Source organism: Rhinopithecus bieti, unplaced genomic scaffold, assembly GCF_001698545.2.
Source record: "Rhinopithecus bieti isolate Rb0 unplaced genomic scaffold, ASM169854v2 scaffold_12478, whole genome shotgun sequence".
Classification (NCBI taxonomy): Eukaryota; Metazoa; Chordata; class Mammalia; order Primates; family Cercopithecidae; genus Rhinopithecus; species Rhinopithecus bieti.
The window spans coordinates 2,025,235-2,032,435 of NW_016807367.1; the positions used below are offsets into that span (position 1 = coordinate 2,025,235).

At 36.3% G+C, this 7,201-nt stretch overlaps 1 pseudogene; it reads right to left on the reverse strand.

Moving 5' to 3' along the window:
• Positions 1-428: 428 nt before the first annotated feature.
• LOC108535469 (60 kDa heat shock protein, mitochondrial pseudogene) lies at positions 429-2,139 on the reverse strand (annotated as a pseudogene).
• Positions 2,140-7,201: the final 5,062 nt, after the last annotated feature.

Here is a 7,201-nt window from a genome sequence, read left to right on the forward strand (position 1 = left end):
TTGGATATTTCTCTACTTTGTACACAATTATTCTCACTCTCCACAGAATGGCTGCTTAACTTCTCATCTGGTAGTGGCAAGCACTAAAATCCTCATTTTTAACAGAACAGTAGTAAAAATGCCTCAGTGATTTAAGTTGAAAGCAGTACATTAGTACATGGCTCTTTTACCCAGTATCAGGAATGTATAAATGTCTTTTTATTCAAAAATACAAACTAAATTATCTGTGGGCATGGACAATGACAGCAGTAAACCATTATATATTTTGTCAACTGAAACCAGTACCTGATGGTTTTTGTGATTTCTTTAACATCAGCCAGCCTTTTCTTCATTTTCTCCAACTGTCTTCTCTGAAGTTATTGGTGAAGAACACTTCCTTGGGCTTCCTGTCACAGTTTATTAATAAAGATAAAGCACTGCTCTAGGAGTTAGGACATGCCACCTCCCATACCACCTCCCATTCCATCCATTGCATGCATTCCAGAATCCTTCTCTTCTTTAGGAATTTCTGTGACTACAACTTCTGCTGTAATTAACAGAGAGGCCACACCAGAAGCATCCAATAAAGCAATTCTCACAACCTTTGTTGGGTCAGTAATTCCTTTTTCCAGCATATTCACAAAATCTCCGACCATAGCATCATAACCAACTTCTGAGGAACTTTGCATAATTTTCTCAACTATCAAAGATACTTCAACACCTGCTTTCTTAGCAATGGTCATTGCTAGAATTTTGAATGTTCTTTTGATAATTTCTATACCAATATTTTGATCTTCATTAGCTGGAGTCAATGAGTCCAAGGCTGAATTGCACCAAAGCAGGGCACAACCCCCTCCCAAAACAATGCCTTCTTCAACAACTGCTCTTGTCGCATTAAGGGCATCTGTAACTCCATCTTTCTTTTCATTCACTTCAGCATCACTTGTCTCACCAACCTTCAGCACAGCTACTCCATCTGAAAGTTTTGCCAGCGGTTCATTCAGGTTTTCTTTTTCATATTCACTAGTTGTGACATCTAACTGCTCAATGATTTTTTGAACACATTTTTGAATTTGAGCCTTGTCACCTTTTCCTTTTAAGAGCATGACATCGTCTTTGGTCACAATGACCTCTCCAACTTTTCCTAACTCATGAGGCTGAACGTCTTCAAGATTTAGGGTCAACCCCTCTTCTCCAAACACTGCACCACCAGTAGCAATAGCCATATCTTTAAGCTGGTTGTTTCTATTGCCACCAAACCCTAGAGCCATGACTGCCACAACCTGAAGACCAACTTTTAACCTATTCAAGACGAGTGTACTTAGGGCTTCTCCATTAACGTCTTCAGTGATTATGACCAAAGGCTTACAGTGAGCACTGGCAATTTCAAGAGCAGGTACAATGGACTGGACACTAGAAATTTTCTTTTCACTCAGCAGAATATAGGCATCCTGGAATTCACATTTCTGATCTTTTGATGTATTAGTTAAGTATGGAGAAATATATCCTCAATCAACCTTCATGCCTGCAATAATTTCTAATTCATCATTCAGCGTTTTTCCATTCTTTACTGTGATGATACCCTTTCTTCCAATGTTTTTCATTGCATCAGAGATGATATTGCCAATTTCTTTGTCTCCATTCATAGAAATTGTAGCAATCCGTGCAGGTTTAGACTGGTTTTTAAGTTCAGCTCTTATAGCATCAACAGCTAACATCACACCTCTCCTGATTTCCACTGGATTAGCACCTTTGCTAATCTTCTCTAAGCCTTCCTTGGCAATAGAGTGTGCCAGTGCAGTAACAGTGGTAGTGCCATCCACAGCTTCTTTATTTGTGCTATTGGCAACATCTTGAACAAGTTTAGCTCCAGTATTTTTGTATTTATCCTTTAAGTCACACTATCTTTTGTGACTGCTTTGCAACAGTCACACCATCTTTTGTTACTTTAGGACTTCCCCAGCTCTGCTCAATAATCACTGTTCTTCCCTTTGGCCCCATTGTAACAGCTACAGCATTGGCTAAAAGGTCTATACCTTGAAGCATTAAGACTCAGGCATCTGCACCAAAATTATCTTTGGCATAAGCCCAAGTGAGATGAGGAGCCAGTACCCTGGACACCGGTCTCATCTGGCGAAAGACTGTAGGTAAACGAAGCATTTCTGCCGGGCGGCAACAAGGCGGTGCGTTTGGTGAGGCAGGTGGTCGGCGGTCAGTGAGGGAAGTATATATTTGTTTCTGAGCTATGTCTTTTGTTTCATTGTCCTATTTGCCTAATAACTAATTAAAAGTCCTTTCTTCTACTTTGAACTACATGTTTTATAAAGGCTGGAGCGGCATGTATTTCTTATTATTACTGTATTCTTATTTATTATAATAGTGCCTTACACCTTGGTTAGGACTTACTACAGTTTGCTGAACATTGAATTAATAGCCATCTTTCATAAACAGTTTAAATGATAAAATATTGAATAGAAGTGCTGAAAGTTGGCAACTTTGTCTTTTTCTGATCTTACTGGAAAAGCTTTCAGCTTTTCACCATTGAGGGTGATGTTAGCTGTGGGCTTGTCCTATATGTCTTTTATTATATTGAGGTACCTTCCTTCTACACATAACTTACTTGACAGTTTTTAACATAAAAGGATTATGAATTTTGTCAAATGCTTTCTCTGCATGGCTGAGATAATCATATAATTTTTGTATTTTATTCTGTTAATGCGGTGTATCACATTTATTGACTTGAGTATGTTCAATCATCCTTGTTAGGATGGGGATAAATCTTACTTGATCGTGAAATATTACTTTTTAAATGTGCTATTGAACTTGGTTTGCTAGTATTCTTATGAGGATTTTTGCATCTGTGTTTATCAGGGATATTTGGTCTGTGATTTTCTTTTCTTGCAATGCCCTTTTCTGGCTTTGGCATCAGGGTGAAACTGGTCTCATAAAATGTATTTGGAAGTGTTCCCACCTTTTCAAGTTTTAAAGGGAGTTTAAGAAGAAACTTTATTAGTTTTTCTTTAAATGTTTGGAAGAATTTGCCATGAGGCTATCTGGTTCTGGGTTTTTTTGTTAGTGATTCAAGCTTTCTACTTGTTATTGCTCTATTCAGATTTTCTGTTTCTTTATGGTTCAGTCTTGGTAGGTTATATATTTCTAGGAATTTATCCATTTCTTCTATGTTAGTTAATGTGTTGACACAGAATTATTCATAATAGTTTCTTATGATCCTTTGTATTTCTGTGGTATGAGTTGTAGTGTTGCCTCTTTCATTTCTGATTTTATTTATTTGAGTCTTTCTTTCTTTCTTTCTTTTAGTGTAACAAAGTTTTAAAAATTTTTTTTGTAGTTTTATTGATTCTTTTTTAGTCTTTATGTCATTTATTTCTGTTCTGACTTTTATTATTTCCTTTCTTCTGCTGACTTTGCACTTAGTGTTTTTTTCCCTAGTTCCATGATGTATAATGTGAGGTTGTTTATTTGAGATCTTTCTTCTTTTTTGATGTAGGTGTTTTTTGCTATAAACTTACCTTTTAAACTGCTTTGGCTGCATCCCAGAAGTTTTGGGATGTTGTGTTTTTATTTTTGTTTGTGTGAGGATATTTTAAAATTTACCTTTTAATTTCTCCTTTGACCTATTGGTTATTCATGATCATGTTTTTAAATTTCTACATATTTATACATTTTTGAGATTGTTATGCTATTTATTGATCTCTAGTTTTATACCATTGTGGTGAAAAAAGATACTTCCTACAATTTGAATCTTATTACATTTGTTAAGATTTGTTTTATGACCTAACAAATTATCCTGAAGAATGTTTTATGTGCATGTGAGAAGAATGTGTATTATGTTGCTTTCAGATGGAATGTTCTACATATGTCTGTTAGGTTTATTTGGTTTAAAGTGTAGTTCAAGTCCAAAGTTTTCTTATTGATTACTGTCTGAATGATCTGTCTATAGTGAAAGTAAAGTATTGATGTACCCTACTATTATTGTATTGTAGTCTCTCTCTCCCCTCAGATCATTTAATATTTGCTTTATATATGTAGGTGTGCTGATACTGGGTGTATATATTTATAATTCTTATGTCCTTTTGATGAACTGACCCCTTTATCATTACATAATAACCTTCTTTGCCTCTTATTATAGTTTTTGACTTAAATAATATTTTGTCTAAGTATAGCTACTCCTGATCTCTTTTGGTTTCCATTCAGTAGAATATCCTTTTCCATCTCTTCACTTTTAGTCTATTTGTGTCCATGAAGGTGGAGTAAGTTTCTTGTAGGCAGCATGTAGTTGTGCCCTGGTCTCTAAAAAATCTATTCAGCCACTCTACAGCTTCTGATTGAAGAATATAATCCATTTACATTTAAAGTAATTATTTATAGGTAATGATATACTACTGCCATTTTGTTACTCTTTTTTTGGTTGCTTTATAGATCTTTTGTTCATTTTTTTCCTTTCTTGCTGTTTTTCTTCATGGTTTGATGGTGATGAGTTTCTATGGTGGTGTGTTTTGAATATTCATTTTTATATTTTGTGTATCTACTGTAGGTTTTTGCTTTGTAGTTACCACTAGACTTGCATGAAACATCTTATAGTTATAACAGATGATTTTAAGCTGATAACCAGTTAACTTTGCCTACAAAAACTCTACATTTTTACTTCCCTCACTTATACTTAATGTAGCTGATGTCATAATTTACATCCTTTTGTAAACTGTATCTCTTAACAAATGATTGTAGCTATAGTTACTTATTTATTTTTTAATTTTACTTTAGGTTCTAGGGTACATGTGCACAACGTGCAGGTTTATTACATAGGCATACATGTGCCTTGTTGGTTTGCTGCACCCATTAAGTCATCATTTACATTAGGTATTTTTCCAAATGTACCCATCCCCCTGTTCCCCACCACATGACAGGCCCCCATGTGTGATGTTACCTACCCTGTGCAAGTGTTCTCATTGTTCAATTTCCACCCATGAGTGAGAACATGTGGTGTTTAGTTTTCTGTCCTTGTGATAGTTTGCTCAGAATGATGGTTTCCGGCTTCATCCATGTCCCTGCAAAGGACATGAACTCATCGTTTTTTATGGCTGCATAGTATTCCATGGTGTATATGTGCCACATTTTCTTAATGCAGTCTATCATTGATGGACATTTGGGTTGGTTCCAAGTCTTTGCTATTGTGAATAGTGCCGGAATAAACATATGTGTGCATGTGTCTTTACAGTAGCATGATTTGTAATCCTTTGGGTGTATACCCAGTAGTGGGATGGCTGGGTCAAATGGTATTTCTGGTTCCAGATCCCGGAGGAATCACCATACAGTCTTCCAAAATGGTTGAACTAGTGTACACTCCCACCAACAGTGTAAAAGTGTTCCTATTTCTCCACATCCTCTCCAGCACATGTTGTTTCCTGACTTTTTAATGATCGCCATTCAAACTGGTATGAAATGGTATCTCATTGTGGTTTTGATTTGCATTTCTTTGATGACCAGTGATGAAGAGCATTTTTTCATGTGTCTGTTGGCTGCATTAATGTCTTCTTTTGAGAAGTGTCTGTTCATATCATTTGCCCACTTTTTGATGGGGTTGTTTGTTTATTTTCTTGTAAATTTGTTTAAGTTCTTTGTAGATTCTTGATATTAGCCCTTTGTCAGGTGGGTAGATTGCAAAAATTTTCTCCCATTCTGTAGGTTGCCTATTCACTCTGATGGTAGTTTCTTTTGCTGTGCAGAAGCTCCTCAGTTTAATTAGATCCCATTTGTCAATTTTGGCTTTTGTTGCCATTGCTTTTGGTGTTTTAGTCATGAAGTCTTTGCCCATGCCTATGTCCTGAAAGGTATTGCCTAGGTTTTCTCCTAGGAATTTTATGCCTAACATTGCATAAAATGTTAGACCTAGGTTTTAGGTCTAACATTTAAGTCTTTATTCCATTTTGAATTCATTTTTGCATAAGGTGTAAGGAAGGGATCCAGTTTCAGCTTTCTACATATGGCTAGCCAGTTTTCCCAGCATCATTTATTAAATAGGGAATCCTTTCCCCATTTCTTGTTTTTGTCAGGTTTGTCAAAGGTCAAATGATTGTAGACGTGTGGTGTTATTTCCAAGGCCTCTTTTCTGTTCTATTGGTCTATATCTCTGTTTTAGTACCAGTACCATGCTGTTTTTGCTACTGTCGCCTTGTAGTATAGTTTGAATTCAGGTAGCATGATGCCTCCAGCTTTGTTCTTTTTGCTTAGGATTGTCTTGGTAATTCAGGCTCTTTTTTGGTTCCATATGAACTTTAAAGTAGTTTTTTCCAATACTGTGAAGAAAGTCATTGGTAGCTTGATGGGAATGGCATTGAATCTATAAATTACCTTGGGCCATATGACCATTTTCATGATATTGGTTCTTCCTATCCATGAGCATGGAATGTTCTTCCATTTGTTTATGTCCTCTTATTTGGTTGAGCACTGGTTTGTAGTTCTTATTGAAGAGGTCCTTCACATCCCTTGTAAGTTCAATTCCTAGGTATTTTATCTCTTTGTTGAAATTGTGAATGGGAATTCACTCATGATTTGGCTCTCTGTCCGTTATTGGTGTATAAGAATGCTTGTGATTTTTGCACATTGATTTTGTATCCTGAGGCTTTGTTGTAGTTGCTTATCAGCTTAAGGAGATTTTGGGCTGAGATGATGGGGTTTTCTAAATATATAATCATGTCATCTGCAAACAGGGACAGTTGGACTTCCTCTTTTCCTAATTGAACACCCTTTATTTCTTTCTCTTGCCTGATTGCCCTGGCCAGAACTTCCAACACTATGTTGAATAGGAGTGGTGAGAGAGGGCATCCTGTCTTGTACCAGTTTTCAAAGGGAATGTTTCCAGTTTTTGCCCATTCAGTGTGATATTGGCTGTCAGTTTGTCATAAATAGCTCTTATTATTTTGAGATATGTTCCATCAATATGTAGTTTATTGAGAGTTTTTAGCATGAAGGGCTGTTGAATTTTGTCAGCCTTTTCTGCATCTATTGAGATAATCATGTGGTTTTTGTCATTGGTTCTGTTTACCAGATAGATTCTGTTTATTGATTTGCGTATGTTGACTCAGTCTTGCCTCCCAGGGATGAAGCTGACTTGATTGTGGTGGATAAGCTTTTTGATGTGCTGCTGGACTCCGTTTGCCAGTTTCATTGAGGATTTTTGCATCGATGTTCATCAGGAATATTG